This window comes from Peromyscus eremicus, chromosome 15 (genome assembly GCF_949786415.1).
Source record: "Peromyscus eremicus chromosome 15, PerEre_H2_v1, whole genome shotgun sequence".
NCBI classification, from domain to species: domain Eukaryota; kingdom Metazoa; phylum Chordata; class Mammalia; order Rodentia; family Cricetidae; genus Peromyscus; species Peromyscus eremicus.
In genome coordinates this window covers 60,942,209-60,953,184 of record NC_081431.1, presented here as the reverse complement: position 1 = coordinate 60,953,184, position 10,976 = coordinate 60,942,209, and the positions used below count along the sequence as shown (strand labels likewise).

Below are 10,976 nucleotides of genomic sequence, written 5' to 3'. Positions count from 1 at the left end.
GGACAGTCAGGGCTACACAGAAAAACCCAGTCTCAAAAAAACAAAACAAAACAAAACGATAATAACAAAAACTTTTAAGAATTTCATACACTGTGTTTTGATCATTTCACTGTCGCTCCTCCTTATAACTGCTCCAAGATCCATCCACCTCCACATCCACCAAATTTTGTGTCATCTTTTAGTTTTTTATTTTATTTTATTTTATTTTATTTTTGGTGGTTTTGAGACAGGGTTTCTGTGTGTATTTTTGGTGTCTGTCCTGAAACTTGCTCTGTAGACCAGGCTGGCCTCAAACTCATAGAGACCCACCTGGCTTTGCCTCCCGAGTGCTGGGATTAAAGTTGTGCATCACCACTGCCTGGCATCTTTTTTTTTTTTTTTTTTCAATTTTTCGAGACAGGATTTCTCTGTGTAGCTTTGCGCCTTTCCTGGATCCTACTCTATAGACCAGGCTGGCCTCAAACTCACAGAGATCCTCCTGCCTCTGCCTCCTGAGTGCTGGGATTAAAGGCGTGCACCACCACCGCCCGGCCTCTTTTATTTTTTCTAATAACCCATTGAGTCCAGTCTGTGTTGTTCATATGCTCCTGCACAAGGGACTATCCTCTGAAGAATGATGGACCTGCCAGGAATCACATCCTTAAAAAACAAAACAAACAAACAAAAAACTTCTGGAAAAGCCATCAACCCTCCACAGCTACTCAGTGAGGAATGGGGACTCTTGGACGCCTTCCCCCTCAACACTAGAATGTTGACGGGCTTGACGTTGTCCAGGCCTTGTGCCGGACACTGTGGATGTTGTGAGTTCATGAGTGCAGTGGGCTTCTCATGTCCTGGAGACACGGTTTCACTCCAGTAGTCCCTGGCTTCTGGCTCTTAAAATCCCTTCACCCCTCTTCTGTAATGGTCCCTGAGCCTCATGGGGAGGTTGACAGAGATACCCCATTCGTAGCTGACACTCCGCTGACGTTTACTACCTGAATTCTGACTAGCTGTGAGTTTCTGTGATAACCATTGTCCACTACACAAAGGGACTTGGTGATGAGTTCTGAGAGCTGTATTAATCTGTGGCTATAGAGATAAAATTTAGTGTTGTTTGGCACTATGCCCACTTAACAGAATACTAAGAGTAGACTCACCCTTGGGGCCTGTAAGCTCCCCGATCATGAGTTCTTGGCTGGATTTAGTACCAGGCATCTGTTTCCTCTTGTGAAGTGGGCCTTAAATCCAATCAGAAAGTTGCTTACTCACTTACTATTCATGCCACCATCGCACCCATGGTATATCGTGCCACGATGGTCATGATCGAAGCTCCCAGAATTCACAGCTGGCATTTTTCCTCCAGCAGCCTACATAGCATCTCCCAGTTCTGAGAAAGCTGCCTATCAGGATGGACACTTCCTGGTCAGTACTAACTTGATTTTTTCATGTCTATGACCAATGAGTGTGGCGTCTTGAGCAATATGGCCTTTCCATGGAGTCCTGGTTGTATTGTTTTCGAGGTGTCTGGAACACTTGGCACTGGACTTTTTATTTGGTAACCCCACAGCTTCTAGGAACAGCATCCTCTGTGTAAGGTAACTCCAATTAAACTATTTTTAATAAAAAAAATTATGAAGTATATAAAATAGCAGGTTTAGATATGGCCTTTTCAGACATCCTAAATGTTATTCCTCCCTTTGCCTTCCTCTGCTCTGCCATCCCATTCCTCTCCCCACTTAATTGTCTTTTCTATTATTATTATTATTATTATTATTATTATTATTATTATTACTATTTTGGTTGTTCGAGACAGGGTTTTTCTATGTAGCTTTGAAGCCTGTCCTGGAACTCACTTTGTAGACCAGGCTGGCCTCAAACCCACAGAGGTTCACCTGCCTCTGCCTCTCCAGTGCTGGGATTAAAGGCACACACCACCATACCTAGCTCCTTCCCGTTATTTCTATTTCCCCTTAATATCACCTATGTTCTTCTACCTCTCCTGCCTTAAGGTATCTCTTCCCTCTCCCCACCAACAGTCCCTTTCTAGTTTCTGGATTCTCCAAGTACTCCAAATTAAACACACAAATGTAAATATTTAACCCTAAGATCCACATATGAGTGAGAACATGCAACATTTATCTTCCTGAGTCTGGGTTGCCTCACTCAATATGATGTTATCTAGCTCTCTATTCATTTACCTGCAAATTTCATTTTTCTCTATAGCTGAATAGAATTCTATTGTATATAGGATAGCTAGGCTGTTTCGCATAGCTATTGTGAATAGCTATGAACATGGATGAGCATGTGTCGTTGTAGTAGGAAATAGAGTCTTTTGGGTACATGCCCAGGAGTTGTACAGTTGAGTCATTTGGTGGATCTATTTCTAGTTTTCTGAAGAACCACCTTACTGATTTCCATAGTGGCTGCACCAATTTGCATTCTTAACAACAATGCATGAGGAGTCCCTATTTCCCCCACAGCCTCCCCAGCATGTTGTGGATTTGTTTTTGTTCGTTTGTTGTTTTTCTTTTTTTAGATTTATTTTATTTCCAATTTGTGTGTCTGTCTATTTGTCTTATGTGGGTACTTGTACATGAGGGTAAGTGCCCAAGGAGGCCAGAAGAAAGCACCAGATCTCCTGAAGCTGGAGTTTCAGGTGGTTATGAGCCACCCTGTGTGGGTGCTGGGAACCTAACTTGGCTCCTTTGTGACAATAACAGCACTCCTATTCTCTAAGCCATCTTGCCAGCCTCTGTTTTTTGTTACCTTAATCACTCTGATGAAGGTAAGAGGAAATCTCAAAGTAGCTTTATTTGCATTTTCTTGATGGCTAGCTTTTAAGAAGTATTTCTTAGCCATTTGTGTTCTGAGAACTTTTCAGTTCCACAGCCCAATTTGTGTGTGTGTGTGTGTGTGTGTGTGTGTGTGTGTGTGTGTGTGTATGCATGCCTCTCTGTATGAGTCGTTTTTCAAGACAGGTTTTCTCTGTGTAGCCCTGGCTGTCCTGGAACTCACTCTGTAGACCAGGCTGGCCTCTAACTCACAGAGATCTGCCTCCTCTGCCTCCTGAGTGCTGGGATTAAAGGCATATGCCACCACACCTTCAGAAAGTTCTTAACTGAGCCTGAACTGGTCTCTTTCTTCTAGAAGTTTTAGGTCTAACATTGAGATCTTTGGTCTGTTTGGAATTGATTTGTGTGCAGAGTGAGAGAAAAGGATCAAGTTCCATTCCTCTACATGTAGTTCTCCAGTTTCCCCAACACCATTTGCTGAAGATGCTGTCTTTTCTTTTCTCCAGTGTTTGGGGCATTGTAATACATAAATCAGGTTGCTGTAGGTGCTTGGGTATGATGATATTTTATTTGTACTAAAAAGTGATTTTATTTGTATGTTAATAAATAAAGTTGCCTAGGGGTCAGAGCTAATAGCAAGCCATAGCAGAGCTGAGAATTCATGGCGCACGCCTTTAATCCCAGCACTTGGTAGGCAGAGCTAGGTAGATCTCTGTGTGTTCAAGGATACAGCCAGCATTGGAGACACACGCCTTTAATCTCAATACCAACCATAGAAGACCTAGAGGTCTGTACAGACAAGCAGTGACGAGGCGGTCATGTGGTTGGGTTTACAAGCAATGAGAAGGCAGAACAGAAAGTCTATATAAAGACAAACACTCAGGAAGTAGGTCTCTCTTGGCTGAAGAGGCTAGCTGCAGCAGATGGGTAAGGCTCTTAGCTCTGATCTCTTGGCTTTCTTCTTTGCATTGGTTCTGTTTCTTTTTTTTTTTTAAGATTTATTTATTTATTATGTATATAGTGTTCTGCCTACATGCATGCTTGCAGGCCAGAAGAGGGCGCCAAATCCCATTTCAGATGGTTGTGAGCCACCATGTGGTTGCTGGGAATTGAACTCAGGACCTCTGGAAGAGCAGCCAGTGCTCTTAACCTCTGAGCCATCTCTCCAGCCCTGGTTCTATGTTTCTTATTTAATAAGACGGTTGGTTACATCTACACTTGGGCTTACACTGGGTCCTCGATTCTATTTCATTGATCACTGTAGCTGGTTGTGTGCAGAACAATGCTGTTATTACCACTGTTGGCTCTGCATTATAACCTGAAATTATGAATGGTGGTACATCCATCAATGTTTTTATTGTTTCAATAGTTTTGGCTATGTGGAGCTTTCCAAACAAATTTTAAGGTTGTTTTTAATTAGTTTCTGGGAAGAATTGTCTTGGAATTTTGATAGGGATTGCATTGAATCTATCATTAGATAGCTTTGGTGCGGTGGCCATTTTCATAACATCAATCCTTCTGATCCATGTGCATGGGAGGTCTCTCCATCTTTTGATGTCTTCTTCAATTTCTTTCTTCATTGTCTTAAGTTTTCATTGTATCTGTGCTGGCTAATTTTATGTCAACTTGACACAGGCTAAAATCCTCTGAGAGGAGGGAAGCCCAATTGAAAAAACTGTCTCCATAAGATCAGGCTTCAGGCAAGCTTATAGGGCATTTTTTCTTAATGAGTGATAGATGTGGGGAAGGGAGTTGTGGAATAATCTTTTTGTACCCTGTGAAGATGTGTCTTTGCCAAGGCACCTTCTGATTGGTTTAATAAAGAGCTGAATGGCCAACAGCTAGACAGGAAGAGGTTGGGTGGGACTTTCAGGCAGAAAGAGAGAGGAAGAGAAGATTAATCTAGGCAGTAAGAGATGCCAGAGAACATGGAGAGAAAACAGGAGGTGCAAGAATGGAGTGAGATAAAAAGCCATGAGGCAAAATGTAGATTAATATAAATTGGTTAATTTAAGGTATAAGAGCTAGTGGAACAAGCCTAAGCTATAGGCCGAGCTTTCATAATTAGTAATAAGTCTCCGTGCCATTTTTTGTGAGCTGGTGGCCCAAAGAAAAATCCATCTACAGGAGGGCACAGTCCATTGTGGATGGTGCCACCCCTGGACTGGTGGTACTGGGTTCTGTAAGAAAGCAGGGTGAGCAAAGTCATGTGAAGCAAGCCATCAAGTAACTCCCCTCCATGGCCTCTGCATCAGCTCCTGCCTCCAGGTTCCTGCCCTGTTTGAATTCCTGTCCAGACTTCTTTCAGTGACTAACAATGATATGGAAACACAAGCCAAATAAACCCTTTCCTCCCCAAGTTACTTTTAGTCACGGTGTTTCATCACAGTAATAGTAACCCTAAGACAGAACTTCCACTTTCTTGTTAGGTTTATTCCTAGAATTTTTTTTTAGGCTATCAGAGACAGATATTCTTTTATTTTTTTTTTAGATTTATTATATTATTGTTTTTCATGTATGGGGGGGGCGCATTATGTATGTGCATGTGGGTACCCAGGGAGGCCAGAAGAGGGTGTTGGATTCCCCTGGAACTGGAGTTACAAGCGGTGGAATCCAGGTCCTCTGGAAGAGAAGCCAATGTTCTTAACTGCTAACCCGTCTCTCCAGCCCTAATACAGGCATTCTTGTTTACAAGTTCAGCGTCTTTTCGTTAGACTTCGGGGCCTGTCTTCCCAGCAATACTCACAGCACAATATTGTTGGCGGGTTAGCTATAGAAAACCATCATCTTTCAATACCACATCGGGGAGTTTTCTATGGATTTTATTGGTGTCTAGTAAAACAGCAAGGACTAGCCTTTGGCTTTTTTCCTTCAGCTTAAAATAAATGTCGAGTTGTCCATCTTCCTTGTTTTAGCAGCAGATGGCCACCTAAGCTTAGCTCTTAACATTCTTCAAAGCAAAGAAGATAGATGTCTGGAATCAAACAAACAACAGCAAAACACACTTGTGGGCTGGCTATGTGGCTCCTTTGGCAGGGTACTTCGTATCGTGAACCGAGTCCTGAGGTCAATCCCCAGCACTGTGCGTCTCAGTCGTGGTGACACACACTTGTCTCAGCACTCAGAAATCAGAGGCAGGAGGATAAAGTGTTCAAAGTAATCCTCAGCTACACAGCAAGTTCAAGGCTGACCTGGGCCTGAGCCCCTGTTCCAGAAGGAGCAGGAGGAGGATTAGAGGGAGAAAGGAGGGAAGGAAGAAATACTTGAAAAGATGGAGACATGTAGCCATGTCCTATCCTAGCCTCGGGCTGGACAGGGGCTAACCTAAGGTACAGAGCCTCCTGATGCATGAAGCCCTCTAGAGTGACAGAGTCAGCAGACTGGAGGTAAGATTTTACTTATTTAAGCTTTTCTGGTGGGGAGTGCTGGAGAAACGGTTCAGTGATAAGAACACTGGCTTTTCTTCCAAAGGACCCAAGTTTGATTCCCAGTACCCACATGACAGCTCATAACTGTCTATAACTCGTATCCTATTCTGGCCTCCCAGGCACCTGGCACACACATGGTGTACACACACACACACACACACACACACACACACACACACATACATATGCAGGCAAAATGCCCATACACATAAAATACAGTAAAATACATAGTTATTTGGGTGTTTTAATGGGACAGAGTCTCTAGCCCAGGCTAGATCCAAACTACCTGTATAGCCTCGAACTTGAACTTCTCATGTTTCTGCCTCCACTTCCCAGGGCTGGGGTTACAGATGTGTGCCACCAAACCCGGTTCTTGGAGATAGAAAAAAAAAAAAATTTTTTTTTGTTTTTGTTTTTTGAGACAGGGTTTCTCTATGTAGTTTTTGGTACCTATCTTGGATCTTGCTCTGTAGACCAGGCTGGCCTTGAACTCACAGAGATCTGCCTGGCTCTGCTTCCTGAGTGGGGATTAAAGGCGTGCGCCACCACCGCCTGGCTGGAGATAGAAAATTTTAAGAACAACCAGATGAGGTGGCACGTGCCTAAGATCCCAGCACACGGGAGGAGGAAGCAGGAGGATCAGGAGTTTTAGCCTAACCTGCACTAAATAACAGACCCGCTCTCAACTGGAGAAAAGGAAAAGAAACAGAGCTAGAGTTAGAAGGAGAACAGAACTAGACATGCCCTGCACGGAGTAGGCAGGCACTGTAAAACTTTTTTAAAAGCTCCGAGGGCAACCCGCCTCCCTCAAGCTGCCTTCTTGCATCCCTGCGTGTGCGCACCTAATCTCAGCCGATCTGCCAGAGACCCCCTGAGCATGAACCCTAGCGCCCCTCACAGCTCCCTTTCTGCTCCAACAAAGTGAAAGAAACTATTATGACCCAGGAAAAACCCGCTAAACTGTGGGCAAAAGTGCATATTGGTGGAAAAAGAACTGTTCCCAGAGAGAAGGTGGTCCACAGTACAGCCACAGCAGATGATGAAGAACCTCAGCTCTCTTTAAAGAAGTTCGGTGTAAACAATATCTCTGGTATGGAAGAGGACCAGTGATCCATTTTAACACCCTAACGTTCAGGCCGAAAACACTTCCTTCCACCTTTACAGGCCACGCTGAGACACAGCAGCGGGCAGAAATGCTTCCCAGTGTCCTCCAGCAGCTCGGTGCAGACAGCCTGACCGGTTTAAGGAGAATGGTCCAAACAACGGGGGGGAATGGCAAAGCATCAGTGGCTACTGGAGAGGAGGAGGAGGAGGAAGTTGCGGGTCATGTGGAGAATTTAGATGAGGCTGGGAAGAATGGGGCAAACTGAATTGAGGCAGCTTGTGAGACAGACGTAACCTGGAGAAGCTGCTGGGGCTGCTCTTCCAGGTCACTATTGCTTTCAGAAATTCTTTTGTTTATGAACCTGACAAAACCTAGCTCTCTCATATTTTTAAGTCCAAGTCCCTTGGACACTGCAGCTCTTTTTGGTTGTTGTTTATACACAATTCATTCTTTGTAGTAAATTAAGCTGAAGAAGCCTGGGAACCAAGTTTGAAAAAAGGTCAATAAAATTGTTTGCCTCGTTAAAAAGAAGAAGGGTGGGGAGGAGAAGGAAGAGGTCCTGGGTATTACAGCACAGCCCTTGAAGGAAATGGGTTGAGTTCCCTTCCAGGTCATGGGAGACTCAACAGTCCTGCCATCTCAGAGCTGCCCAGCCTTAGCTGTTTTGGGGTGTGTGTGTGTGTGTGTGTGTGTGTGTGTGTGTGTGCATGAGCACGTGTGTACAGGTGCAGACTGCTGGAGATAAACTCAGGCCTGTATAGTAAGCACAGGCAGTACCATTGAGTTCCAACCCCACCTCTTACTGTCTTTAAATTTTATTTTTATTTTTGTGTTTGTGTGTGTGTCCATGGAGACCAGAAAAGGATATCAGATTCCCGGGAGTTGCAGTTACAGGTGGTCCTGAGCTACTCCATATGGGTGCTAGGAACCTAACTCTTTTGGAAGGGCAATTTGTGCCATCAATCCAGGCCCCCTACTGTCTTGATTTAAAAAGTTAATTTGTAGCAGGAAGACGACATCTTCCACCATGTAGGTCCGGGAGATGGTTAGCAGGCTTGGCAATAAGACTCTACTTCCTAAGTCATCCCACTGCCCCCCTCTTTAGTAGAGGTGGGGGTCTCACTCTGTTCCTCAGATCCTCAGACTGGTTTGGAACTCCTGGCTCAGGTGACCCTCCCACCTCAGCAGGTAAAAGCATTTGTTTGGATTCCTAGGACCCACAAAGTGGAAGGAGAGAATCCGATCCTGAGAGTTTTCTTCTGGCTTCTACATTTATGCTGTGAAATACACACACACACACACACACACACACACACACACACACACACACACGGGGAGGGGGGATAGGGAGAGAAATGTAATAAAAGAAATTCTGGGGATGGATTTTGGTGATGGTTGCACAGCATGAATAACCTTAATGCCACAGGAATGCACACTTAAAAACAGATAAGATGGTACATTCTATGTCACAGATTTGTTTTGTTTTTCAAGATGGGATTTTTCTGTATAGTCCTGGCTGTCCTGGAACTTACTCTGTAGACCAGGCTGACCTTAAACTCAGAGATCTGCCTGCTTCTGCCTCCTGAGTATTGGGACTAAAGGCGTGAGCCACCACAGGCCAGGTACGTTGGAGATTCCCCCCCCCATTATTGTTTTTTTTAAGTGAAGAGGGAATGATGTTGAATGGAAAGGATCAAGGATAACTTTTAAAATATTTCTTTGTTGTATTATACTGTTCTCTTCACTTAGAGAAGCCCAGTTTTACAACAGAGACTTTCAGGAAGCAGATAGTGATGTGGTTTGTTGCTTGGGGACTATATCTTCACTTGGTTGTGTTGCTGACTCCGGTATCATAGTCCAAACTGTCCTCACATTCCCTATGTAGTCAGAGATGACCTTGAATTTCTACCTCCTCTTGGTCCTCCTGTCTCTACCTTCTTGACTAACGGCTTTACAGGTGTGTGCTACCATGCCCAGTTTTAGTTGGTGCTGAAGACTGAACTCAAGGCAAGTGCTATCAACTGAGCAACAGCCCCACCATTCAGTTAGTTATTAATACTGCTCGTGGTAAGGATTGTAGCCTATTTATAACAGTAAAGTGTTAGTTTTCTATCACTGTGACTTGAAATACCAACTTACAAGAATAGGTTTATTTTGCTATAGTTTCAGGTGTTTCCATCGAGGGCTGCTTGATCCTATGGCTTTGGGTCTATTAAGAGGTAGATTATGGGAGGTTGGAGAGATGGGTCAGTGGTTAGGAGCACTGACTGTTCTTCAAGATGACCCAGGTTCAATTCCCTGTCAACCACATGGCAGCTCACACCTGTCTATAATTCAAGTTCCAGGGGATCCAACATCCATGGCAAAAGACTGATGTACATAAAAATAGATAAATAAATAAATAAATAAATAAATAAATAAATAAATAAATAAATAAATAAATAAATAAATAGAGGTAGATCATGGTGAAAAGCATATCAGTAAAGTAAAACTGATCATATTGTGGCCACAGGGAAACAAAGAGAGACGAAGGGTGGTCAAGCCATGGTCCCGATATCTTTAAGAACACACTTCTAAAGTCCCAACTTCTACCTAATGTCCTGCCGCATAAACACTCTACCGCTGGGGACTATGGCATATGGAGCCTTGGGGGACACATAATCCAAACCATAACATGAAGTAAATTCTAGCTATTCCTACAGGGATACTGAGCTCTACTTCTGAGAGATTTAGGCATTCAGTTAAATGTTCATGTATTTTAACTAGATAATCTGAATTGTCCTTAGTTATGATTCAAAAGTCTGGAACCAGCCTCAACTACTTCTATTAAAAACTGAACCTAGCACTTAAACCCAGAGTAAAGGCCTTTCAACATAGCATCTCGATTGATGCTAATAATAAGGTAGTGTTGTTTTCTATTCTATTTATCATAAAACTGAGGTGTAGAGAGGGGAACCTATTCAATTACTAAGTGGTGTAATTATGAAGCAAGTATTTCATCACCACTCCCACTCTTAATCATCCACCTCTTTCTCTTTGAAATGGTAATGTAGGAAATGGGATTTTAATGAGTATGAAATAGTTCTCAAAGATCAGAATGGAGAACGAAGAATGGGATCCAAGATATTCTTTGATTGTGAGCAAAACTCTCATCTCCAGCAGCGTGGCTGAGCCCTGGGAGGTTAACGCTGAAGCCAGAGTACAGGGTTTCTAAGACTAAGGTCAAATTTTTGAACCTAAGAAATTTCCCTCCAATTCTGAAGTAGTCCCTTAGTGACGAATCTGCTGCCTATCCCACGAGTCTTGCAATTAGCTGATTTGCAAAAAAAATCACGCCAGGAGAAATTAAATCGATTTCACGGACACCTGGTCCACACTGAACTCCATATAAATCAGGTTCTTTGGGGGAGGCTCAAGATATAACCCAAGCCGAATCTGCAGCTCTGGCGTGGAAGCCAGGGGGGCGGGCAATCGGCGACCATTTTTGTTTTGCGTCCCCGCGCTCTCAGCGCATCTTGACTAACAGGACCCCATGGAGGAGGCGGGGCCTATCAGGGAGTGGGGCGGGGCCTTGGGGGCGTGATGATTCAAATGGGCTAATGGCTGGGGCGCGTCTGGCAGAAGCCACCAATGAGCGGGCGTGCTGGGGCGGAGCCCACAAGCCCTAGC

The 10,976-nt window shown here is 43.9% G+C and overlaps 1 pseudogene; it reads left to right on the top strand.

Annotated features, from left to right (window-relative positions):
- The window catches only part of LOC131924952 (transcription factor BTF3-like), an 11,032-nt pseudogene extending 3,460 nt beyond the window's left edge, over nucleotides 1-7,572 (top strand).
- The last annotated feature ends 3,404 nt before the right edge of the window (nucleotides 7,573-10,976 follow it).